The sequence below is a fragment of the Grammomys surdaster genome, unplaced genomic scaffold, assembly GCF_004785775.1.
Source record: "Grammomys surdaster isolate TR1022 unplaced genomic scaffold, NIH_TR_1.0 125561, whole genome shotgun sequence".
Lineage (NCBI taxonomy): Eukaryota > Metazoa > Chordata > Mammalia > Rodentia > Muridae > Grammomys > Grammomys surdaster.
Window position 1 is genome coordinate 1183977 of NW_021620408.1, and position 13795 is coordinate 1197771.

Genomic DNA, 13795 nt, shown 5'->3' on the forward strand with positions numbered 1-13795 from the left:
ACCTAGGAGGCCTGCAGATTCTGGTTCTGGGTGATGGTTAACATGGCTGGGATGTTTAAGAAAACACACTGGTAACTGTGCACTTAACATTTGTGTCTCCTCCTTCCTCCTCTTCCCACCCGGGGAAGGATTTGAACATGAAATGCCCCCCATAAACTCACATATCTGCACACTTGGTCCCAGCTGGTGGCACTGATGGGGAAGGCTGTGGAACCTTTGAGAGGCAGAGTCTCACCTGAGGCGAGATCTGAGGCTATAGCCCAGGCCACTGCCAATTCACTCACTCTCTCTTTCCTGAGTTCAGATGCAATGTGACCAGCCTGCACCCTGGTCCTGTTGCCTTGTCTTCCCTCGATGGTGGACTGTATCCCCTCTGGAGCCATAAGCTGAAATGAACCCTTTCCTCTTATGTTACTTTATCACTGCATTTACCACAACAGCAGAAAAGTCAGAGTTAAGATGGGGTCTCATGTATCTCAGGCTTGCTTCAGACTTCACTGGTGGAGAGAATAACCCCAAACTTCCTATTCTCCTGCCTCCAACTCCTTAGTATGCATGCAGTCGGGCAGGCAGGCTCTCTACCAACAAAGCTACACCCTGTGCCTGTCTTTATGTGTATGTTTGCACGTGTGATAGAGTACACACATGCGCTGGCGAGTATGTGGGGGTGGGACTGAAGTTGACATTGGGTGTCTTCTTCCATTAACTGCCACTTATTTATTGGGCTGAGGGTACTCCTTGAGCCTGGAGCTCACCACTTCCTGCTAGTTTAGCTAGCCAGCTTGCTCTGGGAACCCCTTGTCCCTGTTTCCACAGCGCTGGGATTCTAGGTGACCACCAGGCCCACCTGGCTTTCGCATGAGGAGACATGAACCAGTCCTCATAACTGCTAAGCTATCACCTTTATCCACTAACACATTTCCCCACCCCTCCTCCTTCTTGTTCTTTTGAGATAATTTCGCTTACTACATAGCCCAGGCCTCAAACGCTCAGAAATTCTCCTGCATCATGCCTCTAGTACTGGGATTACAGCTAGGAGCCCACACAGACTACTGATTGTGCCTTTTCTATTTTCATGACAACCCTGAATAGGAATGCTGTCCTGCAGTTGCAGTTACACCTACCCTCAGCACGGGGACGAATTGGGATGTCATAACTGGTGGCCTCTGGAGGGCTGTGGGTTGACAGCACTGGCAGCCCATCTTGTTGCTCTAGAAAGCTAAGTCCAGCAATGGAGTGTTGAGTCAGGGCAGAAGTGGTGAGATGGGAGAAGGACAGCTGCCAAGTGACCCCTAGAGAGAGAGCAGAGAAGCTTTTCATGGTGGACTCCCAGAGGAGAGGCAGACAGGGAGTTTGGAGTAAAGCCAGGAAGAGAGAATTACATAGGGACCAGTGATGAGGACTGAAGAGGAGGGCGCCTGGTCTCTGATGCTACAGTGGCCCTGTGCTACAGGGATGGCTGAAGATGCTTGCTGCCAGCCCATACCCCACCAGGCACCACCAGGCCCCAGGCCCCCTGAAAGGATTTTCTCTGCCAACTCCCCCTCCATTCCTTCCCAGGGCTGGCCAGCCCCGCTCAGGGCTGACAAATCATCTGCATCCAACGCTTGGCTGTGCCAAATCTTAACAGCCCTAGCGATTTGTCTCTCATGCATCACAGAGACCCCGCCTCCTTCTTCCTAGCTCCTATTTCATTGGCGCACTGCTTTGGTAGAGGGAGAGCTTCTTGGGCATGGTGTGGCTGCAGTCTGAGTTTCTGAGACCCCTAATGGTCCTGAGAGACATGAAGCCCAGCAAAGCAACTTGAGGCCAGAGTCACCTCCCGTCAGAGATGAATTATTGTTTAAATATAACATTGTTTACATTTTTAAAGACTTATTTATTTTATCTTATGTGTATGCACATGTGCCTAAGAGGATATATGGGCTCTGCATGCACGCAGGTGTCTGTGGGGGTCAGGAAAAAAGATGTCAGATCCCCTAGGACCAGAGTTACCGATGATTGCCAACTGCTTAATGGAGATGTTAAGAAACAAACTCAGCTCTTAACCACTGGGCCATCTTCCCAGACCCAGAGCTAGATTTTAACAATAACTGAAATAACAGTAACCATGTGCTGGCTCTTAGCGCTGGCAGACACAGATGGAGGCACCGTGCAGACATTAACCATCAGCTCCTCACGGTGACCCAGAGGAGGCATTGATTGTCCTTTTTTGTTTTGTTTTTTTCAAGAAAGGGTCTCTCTATAGTAGGCCTTGAACTAAGAAAGTCACCTCTGCCTCCCAAATGCTGGGATTACGGTACACACCACCATGCCCAGATGGAATGAATTGTTCTTACAGGACTCTTCAAATGCTATTGAAGTCTTCCGTTGCAGAAAATGCACACCCACTCACCCACCCTCCCCCCCCACATGGATGTGTGTGCGCACACACACACACACACACACACACACACAAAGTCAGAGGAGAGGGAGAGGTTCTATACAGATGGCTTACTGACCGCAAGAGAAGATACTTGGCATCACTGAGAAGTTTTCCCTTTCAAACCACAAGGAGATTATGTCACAACCACACGGGGCCTGTGACACTGAAGCAGATAATGACAATCGAGGGTGGGGTGTGGAAAGCCTGGACCGCTCTCAGAGCTCTGCTGGAGAACTCTGTGGTGCAGCTGTTTGAAGACACGATCCCATATGACAATACGTTAGGCATGCAACAAACATTGGACCTTCCGATTCTTCCCAGGGTGAAACCAGAAAGTGAAAAACACATCCACACAGAAAGTACTTGAACATTCACAGCAGCCGGAGTGGCCACAACCCAAACTTGCACTCATTGATAAGAAACACTGAAATATTATTCTGCAATGAAAAGGAAGTATTGATATGAGCACAGTACAGATGTGGTTTGAAAACATTTTCCTACCTGGAAGAAGATGCTCATTTCAGACCACACATTGTATGATTCCATTTATGTGAAATGTCCCCAAACATGCCAGGTGGTGGTGGCGCATGCCTTTAATCCCAGCACTCGGGAGGCAGAGGCAGGCAGATTTCTGAGTTCGAGGCTAGCCTGATCTACAGAGTGAGTTCCAGGACAGCCAGGGCTACACAGCGAAACCCTGTCTCGAAAAACCGAAAAAAAAAAAATGTCCCCAAACAGACCAACAGTTCCTGGGGCACACTGATCTTCTGGCCTCCGTTAGTCATGACACCCATACTAGGGATACAAATACATACGATTAAACCATAAAATCTTGAGTTAAGAAGGTACTTGGGTTTTTGTTCAGGCTGCTGTCTTGCCTAAGTCCACCCTACCTTCTTCTTTTCCTCTGAGTGATTAAAAGTTGTTGATTTCCAAGACCCAGATCAAAGGCCATTACAAAAACTTCCTCAATAGAGTCCAGTCAGAAGCACGTGTCTGCCCTCCAAACTTCTGGCTCAGCACTTGCTAAGCGGTGATTTAAAGGGCGCCTCTAGGGTTGATGACATCTATTATAGTTGACATGATTTAAGGACTCGCCTCTGTTGCACTATTATGAACTTTTGGAGACAGAAGACCGTTTTAGCCGGAGCACGGTAGCCTTCTGAGTACTCGGAGCCCAGCACAGGGACTAGCATGGAACAGGCATCCATATCAACTACTGTCCTCGCCTCTGGGCTATCTGTACTTTAAAGAGAAAGCATTTATTTTGGCCCGCAGTTTGAAAGGTACAGTCCACCATAGCAAGGAAGCTGCAGAAGCCCTTCGAAGTTGCTGGTTCCGTGCTGGCAAGGGCAGGAGGCTGCTTGCTCAAACCTCAGTGGATCAGGAGGGGGCGGGGAGCAGAAGTGTGCGCAGGCTAAAATCAGGCAAGGCTGCCAATAACTCAGGAGCCGCCACTAAAAATTCTACAGCCTCCTGACGAGACAGTACCGTAAGCTGAGAAACAAATGTTCAGGTCTATGACCCTGCAGAGGAAATTTCACACTCAAACAATATCAATAATGCCCTTTGTTTTTTTTTTAATGTTTTTTATTTTTATTTTTTATTTTTTTTTATTTTTTTTATTTTTTTATTTTATTTTTTTTTTTTGAGACAGGGTTTCTCTGTGTAGCCCTGGCTGTCCTGGGACTTGATCTAGAGATCAGGCTGGCCTATAACCCAGAGATCCAGCCTGCCTTTGCCTCCCCGTTGCTGGGATTAAAGGCATGTGGTACCACTGCCCAGCTATTAGTGGTATCTTTTAAAATGTGTGGAGGATTCACTCTTGATGTCCATTTTCTCGCATCAACCTCCCTTCAAGGAATGATTCACCAGCTCATGCACTGTGGAAATACCCCTTTTAAAAAAGTAAACACAAAATGGTCAAATGATGAAGACAGCTGTTTTCCAGTGTGTTGTTTTAAGGATGTGGGGCTTGCCTCCAGGGTTAGGGGTAGGTAGAGGTAGGCAAGGATTACTAACTCAGACAAGGGAGATCTTCATCTTACATAAGAAGATAATTGTTTAAAATGTGTGTGTGTCAGCCAAACATTTCAATGCTGTGAGAAATTATCTGACTGGAACATTAAAGAAAAGGGTTCATGGTGGTTTACAGCACCAGAGGTTTTGGGTCCATTTAGTCGGGACATCAGAGTGAGCAGAGGACTTAGCTCTAGGTGTCCAGGAAACGAGAGAGCTTGTCTGTGCCATTGGGGTCTTGGCTTGTCTGCATTTTACAACACTCTTGCCTCTTTAACTAACTGTCTCTGGAACCACCATCATGGGCACAACAGGTGGTTTTCCCTAATCTCAACCCCTTTTCTGGAAACAGCTTCCCCGTGCGCTCAGGCAGCCCGTGCGCTCAGGCAGCCCGGGACACTTTACCAGTAGAATGTGCATCATATCCTCAATTGCTCTCCTCCTGAGTTTATGAAACTGAATCTCTCACTGAGCCTAGACCTTGACATTCTAGCTAGAGTGCTGGCCAGCAAGTCTCTGGGCTCCTCCTGTCTCTACCTTCACCCTGAGGTGCTGGGGTTACAGGTATGTGCTACCATGCCTGGGCTTTTATGTGAGTGCCTGGCTTTCACTCCGATCTTCTGGCTTATTCAGTGAGCACTTTACCCACAAGGCCATCTCCTTGGCCCTATAAACTGTTACACACACACACACACACACACACACTATATATATATATATATATATATATATATATATATATATAGATAGATAGATAGATAGATAGATATAGATATAGATATAGATATAGATATAGATATAGATATAGATATAGATATAGATATAGATATAGATATAGATATAGATATATATCTCACACCCATAAAACCTCTATTCGTGGTTCATTAGCTAAAGGAAGGGGTGTGGTCCAGCCTTTATCATGGGGGTGAAAGAGTTAACGTCAAATGTTTCCCTAAGTACTACCAAGTCTCACTCTTGCTGAGCTGGACCCTGCTTGCAGCACTTAACTAACCATATTCTCTCTCAAAATAATCCCCTCTTTTGGCTGTCAGGGGTCAACACTCCCTGTTCCTCTCCTCAGAGCTCACTGGCTGCTTCTTCCTGGTCTCCTTCACATTGCCTCCTCCTCCTCCTCTTCCTCCTCCTGACCCCAGACGGCAGGGCCCCTGAGAATCCACTCCCCTACTTGATCTAACACCCCTCACTCAACTCACTTAGCTTACGCTTTGTGTTTAACCAGCCCAGAGCTCTCCTCCCAACACTGCACTGGCACATATCCGCTCCCATCCCTGTGAGGACCCCAGGCTTCCCGGGGATCAGAAAAGACTCCTCCTCTCTAACCTGCCCCTCCTTAGACCTGCTCATCTTAGTAATGGGCATCGCTGTCCATTCAGTCACTCAGAACCAAAATCTACAAACTGCCCTCAACCTTTATCCTACCCCTCAAGATCTGATGATTTTTATTCCCAAGCCACTGAGTCTTTAGCTCCAACTCACAAGCCTCGCCTGTGAGCATAAACCCACTGGCACCCCAGGGTGCTGTGCCCTTCCTTCTTCACCCACTCTCCTCTCAGACAGAATCCATCATTCCTTGCCTTTGCCCAAATCATTCAACAATCCTTCCAGTCTGGCCCATGCTTGCTTCTCTCACTCCAGCTGCATACTAATATAAAGTCCTTTCCTTCTCCAAAGCCTGTGCTCAAAGCTATTCCATCTAGAGTACCAGCATTCCAGAGTGTCTGGCTCCTGAAGGTTCCCTATGCTGCAGGATGCTCAGACCTCTCCTTCGCAAGGCTGGCATAGATGTTACAGTGCCCACACAGGGACACTCCATGTAGCTTCAGCTTCTCCTAGCGTCTGGTTCCAAAATAAAGTGACCTAAAAAACAAACTCCCAAGAATACAAGGGCAACATCAGCCACTGCTACCACAGTCCCTGTGTGTGTAATGTGTGTGTGTGTGTGTCTGTATGTGTGTGTCTGTGTGTATGTGTCTGTGTGTGTGTGTGTCTGAGTCTGTCTGTGTATGTCTATGTATTTTCATGTATTGTGTACAAATGTTCATATGTGTGCATGTGGTAGCCAAAGGTCACTTTATGTCTTCATTACCTGCTTTCCAGTCTTATAGAGCCATGGTCTATCACTGATGCTGGAATTCACTGATTTGGCTAGACTACCTTGCCAGCAAAACTCAGGGATTCCTGTCTCTGCCTCTCCAACACTGGGATTTGTGCCCAGTGCCTTGCTTTTTCATGGGTGCTGAGGACTGAATTCACATCCCCGCTCTTTACCGACTGGTTCATGTCTGCAACCATCTTTGCCAGCCAAGCCACATCTACAGTCCTCACCCATTCACTTTCCCTGGCAGCACCTATGGCCTGACATTGCTGCCCACAATGAATGACAACGTTGCAAACAGATAAGCTACAGAGGGTGAAAATATCTTTCTTTCTTTCTTTTTCTTTTTTTTTTCTTTTTTTGGAGGCAGGGTTTCTCTGTGTAGCCCTGGCTGTCCTGGAACTCACTCTGGAGACCCAGCTGGCCTCGAACTCAGAAATCTGCCTGCCTTTGCCTCCCAAGTGCTGAGATTAAAGGTGTGTGCCACTACTGCCCGGCTGAAAATATCTTAAGATGCACCAAACATCCCTGTGGTGGTTTGAATAAGAACGCTCCCCATAGGCTCATATATTTGAATGCTGGATCCCCAGCAGGTGGAACTGTTTTGGGAAGGATTAGGGGATGTGTGGAGGTTTCAGAGGCCTGTGCCATGTCTAGGTAGTGCTCTGCCTCTTGCCTGTGGATCAGGATATAAGCCCTCAGCACCATACCTGCCTGCCTGCTGCCATGCTCCCTGCTGCGATGGTGATGGACTCTAACCCTCTGGAACTGTGACCCTCAAACTAAATACTTTCTGTTTAGAAGTTGCTTTGGTCATTGCATTCCATCCTGGCAATAGAAAAGTAACTAAGACAGTCCTTAACCCACAGGAGCTACTGGGTCGTGGTCTCCTTTGTGATGGTGTGGCTCTCTCGGAGCTTTGACCCATCCAGTCAGGGCCCAGGATCTCAGGAGAAAATTGTCTCTCACATCACTAATTCACAAAATAACAAATTTCAAAGGCCGAAGTATAGTCTACTGTGTTCTGTTTTCACCAACACAAGGCCAGAAGATTCCAAGTCCAGCCACCATAGACAGGAGACTGAATGCATCTGTTTGACCTGGGAGTAAAGACTCGTTCCTACTTGGTATCCAGTCCTTCCCCCTTTATAGCACTGGTATGCAGTAGGTACTCAAGGAAACGGCCAGTGAAGCATTTGTGTGGCAGAGCCAAGAAGCTCTTATGAACATTTAGAGGTGACCCCTGTGGAAATAGATGACTCTACATGCAAACAAAGAACCATTACTGGAAGAGTTCAGGCGGGGACAGGACCAGCTGCCTCCAGAGCTGGTAGATATGGAATTGGGGGGCCACTGAGTGAGAAGTTGGTCCTCCCCCAAGCAGGCCCTCAGCTCTTCTTCAGAGGCCGTGGGAGGCAGCCTCAGCTTGCCTCTGGCTCCTCTCAGAGTCCACTTAATCTCCCTGATGCTGGCAGTAAGATGAGCCAAGATTGATGGCTCCGGGAAGCAGAGGCAGCAGCAATCCTTCATCTTGCCTCTGTCTAATCTGCTTTTTTTGTTTCAGGGAAAACCCCCAGCAGATCATTTCTTCACTGTCCCCCAACTCCCACCCACGAGGGCTGCCTCCTAGCTCAGATGTGTGTCATTGGAGGTGGCCGTTGTGCTGGAGATCTCTCCACAAGTGTAAGACCAGGGAGGTCTCTGTCAAAGCAGCTGCCGCCCAGAGCCAAGACTCTTCATATCACACCCTGTCACAGGGCTTTACAAACAGCAGCACCCCTCCAAGCATTTGCCCCGTGCCTCGCTTCGTGCTCAGAGCTTTTCATGCTTGACTTCCGAGTCCCCACCATCACAAATCTCCAGGAGCAGGGGGCCATGTTAGCTCCCACGTCACCCAGTACATGGAGACCTGAGACTTGGAACATTCTCAGATCAGACCACACACTCTGAAAGGAAAAAAAAAATCATGTTGCCTGGTTTGGTTTGGGGTTTTGTAGCTGTTTCAGATGGAACTTTCCATGACGTGGCGTGGCCTGGTTGGTTTTGTAAGAGCAGGTGTGGGTGAGGAATCCTGCCTCTATAACTCTCCGACCTTACCCCAAAGTAGCTCTCCTAAGTTGCTGAAGCATTGCTCCTCACTAGGGAGGAGCTTTGGGGCCAGACTGACAAATGGTCCTGAACTTTGCAGCCTCAAAACCCATGGCTCAAGTTCTCCCCTGTAAAATGGGTTATATGGCTGTGCCTGCTTCATCAAGGAAAACCGGTGGAACTGGCCAGTATACAGGTTCCCCATAGCACAAGCTTCCTTCTCTGATGTCCTCGGTACCAGTGGTAGCCCTGAAGTCCCTCTCCTGACTCTTAAGACAGAAGACCTTGGGCTGGAGCTGATGCCTGTTGGGGACCTGGACCAGGCAGCTTCGCTGGCTCTGCTCACAGCTGGCCCATCATGGGCAGATGGAGGGTGATGAAGCCACTAATAAAGGCCAGCTTTCAGAATGTCCCTTTCCCAAACAAGAGCCGCTCCTCTGACCAGCACCCCGGGAGAGTTGGGACTGGCTGGCAGCAGTACCAAAGGCTCCTAGCCTCTGAATAACATCTCACTGCCTCCCTTGAAGTGCAGGCTCTAGGGTTACCACTTTCATCCCCAGCCTGGAGCCAGGCAAAGCCCGAGGAGGATGAGCTAGGATGGTCTTCTGTTATTGCTGCACAATCACCCAGGACATAGCAGTCAGAGCCATGAAACTAATTCCATCTGTTTCTAAAAGTTGGATCTGAACCTGGCTTAGCTGGGTGATTCTGACTCGCCCCGGTTCTGAGAAGCGGCACTCAAGGCCTTACCGGCAGTCACTTCAAGGCTTGCCTGGGGCAAGATCATGTTCCACAATTCCTCACTAGCTGCTGACAGGTCTCAGAAGATCCACGTCCAAGCCTGTCACATGTCACCGCAGCACTGACCTCTCCACGTGGTGATTCTGCTTGGTTAGATTCCTGTCAACAAGTGAACCCATGCTCAGGAGGAGGCCATGACCAGAGCGGGGCACATCTCAGAAGCTGCCTATCCATGGGAGCTGCTGCTGGGACCTGGCACCCCTGGATGCACAGAGATTGGAGGTAGATTCACCTTCACGACACTCTCCAGAGAGCCAGTCATTGGTCCCCAACATCTGCAGGCCCAGCTCTCCCCAGATCTTGCTGGCCATACCATGTGAGATGATACAGCCTTTCAGACTTTAACTTAACCTTGTACCCTCCTGATCCAGGCTTGCCTACATAGTTGTTCCTTTTCTAGGATGAGTTTTCTTGTTCTGACTAACCCCTAGTTGCCCTTTGGCCCCGAGTGTGAGTCACTTCCGCTGTCCCTGGCCAGGTTACCTGTGAACACTTACCTGTCTTGTCACAGTATGGCTTGTGAGCACCCATTCTTTGGGGGACTAGTCATCACATCTGCCTCAAGACTGCTTATGCCAGACAAACATGGACTATGGGTTTGGTTTGTTTTGTTGAGATGGGATTTCATGTAGCCCAGGCTGGCCTCAAAGTTGCCATGTAGCCAAGGATGACCTTCAACTTCTGGTCCTTCTGCCACTATATCCTGAGTGCTGGGGTTCTAGGCATGTACCACCAATTTGCAAATTATGGGGTGCTAGGCAACACTCCACTAACAGCAGTAGATCTCAACTCCAACTGTGTTTAGTTTTGCTAACTGTACCCATCATGCCTCATGCCTAGTGGCTGATTAAGATCGCAAGGTCCAGGCCAAGTGGATTCCGTAGGGAGACCCTGACTCAGACAGATAGAAAAACAAATAACCCAAACAGGTCTGGGAGGATAGCCCAGTTGCTAAAACTCTTGTATTCCAACCATGGTGACTTGAATCTAACTCCTAGGCTAGTGTGCCACTTGTAATCCCAGCTCTAGGGCGGCAGATCTCTGCAGCATGAAGGCCACCCAGCTCAGCCTTCTGGGAAAGCTCCAGTCAGTGAGAGATCCTGCCTGAAAGAAAATTGGTGCATTGGAGCTGAGGTATGACATCCAAGGCTTCCCCATGGCCTTCACATACACCCACATGCAGGTGCCCATGTGTCCATGTACACAAGCACAATCACACAGTAGGCCTCTTACACATGCCCACAGTCGAAGTCCTTCTGATGATGATAAAGAACAGTTTGGAAAAGATACGCCCATTAGAATGACCTAACTCTGGAGTGAAGAGGGGACTCAGAAATCAGCTTCACATTCAGGAGAAGATACTGAGACCCAGAGACAGGACAAGGATACCAGTGCTGTAGTCAGTAAGACTTCTGTCAAGAGGCCATGCCACTGGTGTGACTGGCTTCCCTGCCAGTTTCCATGTCACAAGTCCCTGCCTCCATCCATTACTGCCCAGCCTTCACCATGGGCAGTGGACAAATGCCAGCAGATCACTCTGTCAGCCTAAAGCCTCTGGCACACAGTCTCTGTAAGCCACCGACAGAGCCTCCTCTTGGCAAACTCTTTAGGCGCTAGCAGTCCCTAAAGACACGCAACCAATCAAGAAACAGTTGCTTTACCCCAAATCAAGAACCTCCTCCACATTTCTAAAACACCACCTCTTTGAGTTCCCTCCAGGAAGGTTCTAGACCTTTAGAGATGGTTGGGGCCTCGGATATTCTAGGCCAACTCCAAAGGGGGAAGGCTGTGGAACTTTTAGGAGGTAGAGTCTCACCTTAGGTGAGATCTGAGGGTATAGCCCACCCCGCTGCCAATTCACTCTCTCTTTCCTGAGTTCAGATGCAATGTGACCAGCCTGCACCCTGGTCCTGTTGCCTTGTCTTCCCTCGGTGGTGGACTGTATCCCCTCTGAAACCATAAGCTGAAATGAACCCTTTCCTCTTATGTTGCTTTATCACTGCATTTTACCACAACAGCAGAAAAGTCAGAGTTAAGATGGGGTCTCGTGTATCTCAGGCTTGCTTCAGACTGCCCTGAGCTGGTCGGACACTGGGATAGTCTAGGTCAACTCCAAGTGGGGATATGAGTCTGGAAAGCAAGGTTAAACTCCAAGCCTGGCCCCTGGCACTCAGGTAGGATAGGACTCAGCTTTGATCAGTTTGTTCCTAGAATAGAGCCCTCCCCAGCCCACAGCCCGCTGTGTGAACCTCCGCCACTGACCTCCAGAGGAAGGGATCACTTCTGATAAGAGTGGCAAACTGGTATTCTGAAGCCAAGCGCTTTCACATGAAAACCCAGGGTCTGGCTTCCTTTAGGAAAATCAGACCCTCTTTTGATGCAGTCCACCAGTGCCGACACTTGGCTGAACTGAGCGTGGCTGGCTGTCAGCCTCACGCTATCCTCTTCTCCAGCCTGCTTGCTTTCTTCTTCATCTGTTTATTATCATGGAGAAGATGGATTTTTGTTATGTGCATACAAAATAACGGGTCTCGTTAGGACATCCTCACACAGGCACATCCCCTCCCTGGCTCATACTCACACCCATTACCCATTCTTGCTTGTAGCTGCCGTTTTTTTTGTAACGGCCGTCAGGTTCTGCTACTTTGTAAAGGCCGGCCGGTTCTGCTGCTCCGGTCGGCAGGTCAGGGTCTAGCAAGAGAGAACGTGGGGACGGAGGAAGGGGAAAAAAGGGGCGAGAGACGCAAAAGATAGATACAAGCCAGAGTCCGGTGGAGTCTCTTCAAGTCTTCTTTATTCTCCTGTCTTCTTACTATATTCTCACTCCTTCAGTCTCCTGTACTCCTCTACTTCTTCCTACTACCTCCTACTTTCTACCTCCTACTTTCTACTCCCCTACTCCCCTATAGAAGGGAAATCCTGGGTATTTATACCCTTTACCACGTGACTTGCCCTCGTGGACAATCTCAACTGAAGTCACTACGTCACGTGCCTTGTAGCCATGGATACCAGGAGCACCTGGCAGCTGGGGGCACTAAACAGTGTAACAAGATGTTTATCAGAGTGCGCTCAGCTATTGCAGGCTGTTGAAACAAGTCTCTTGTCAGGGTATATGGCTCGAGATGGCTGTAAAGATGATAGCCACTTTTGGCTAAGAGTCGGCTCCCAACACTTGCTCAACCCCTGTTTGTCTTCTTTCTCTCAGCAACAGACCCTCTTCTGCTTTCATGTTTTCATGGCACACACACACACACACACACACACACATGCACACACACACAGAGATACACATGCACATCTAGATTCTGTGTATTAGAGAAAACACTCTCTATTTTTCTTTTTGGACTGGGTATGTTTTACCCAAAGATCACGCCCACTCCACTGCAAGTTCCATAATCTCATTTTTCTTTATGGCAGAAGAAACTCCATTGTCGGGGAGCACAACATTTTCTTTTTTCTTTTTTTTTCTTTTTTTTTTTTTTTTTAGTTTTTCGAGACAGGGTTTCTCTGTGCAGCCCTGGCTGTCCTAGAACTCACTCTGTAGACCAGGCTGGCCTTGAAATCCGCCTGCCTCTGCCTCCCAAGTGCTGGGATTAAAGGCGTGCACCACCACTGCCCAGCAAAAAAGTGTAGCCCAGGCTGGCCTTGAACTCGTGATCCTCCTGCCTCTAGCCTCCTTCAGCAAATCCTACCGGTGTGCGCCACCACTACCAGCACCACATCTTTCTTTATCCATTCTTTATCCCGTGGGTGCCTCCCCAGCCTTAGGGCATTTATGGCCTCTCTTCCATCACAGCTGAGACTTGTTTTCCTCAGTCTTCTCCCAGCTGAGTTCGATTGGTTTAAGAGGATGCCTCTAGCAACAAGGTGATAACTACTAGTTGTCCCCTTGTGGGAGAGGGTTGGGGAGGTGAGAGAGAACCTGGTTTAAGCCATGGCTTATCAGAAACAGGTCATGGCAGAATGTCGTTCCAGGCCACATAAACTTTGATTGCTTCATCGCCAGTTTCTCTTGCTCGTGTAAGCTGAGGCAGGTAAGAAAGCCAATGCTGGGGATGACTTAGGTCATGACAATGAAGTCCAGATGCCGTTGTGCTCTGGGTACACCAGGGCCACATCTGCTTGGCCCTTCTGAAGTTCCGCAGGCAACCTTGGCAAATATCAAAAGTGTCTGGAGGACCTCCTCTGGATTCTTGAGCAATGACCAAGTTTCCCATATGGTGCTGATCTGGGTTGACTCCCAACTTTGTCAGAGACAGGCAGATCCTAAGCCATGTCAGGGCACTGAGCACTTCATCAGGAAGCAGCCTGGGAGATCTGTAAGGACACCATTTATCACGTTCTTG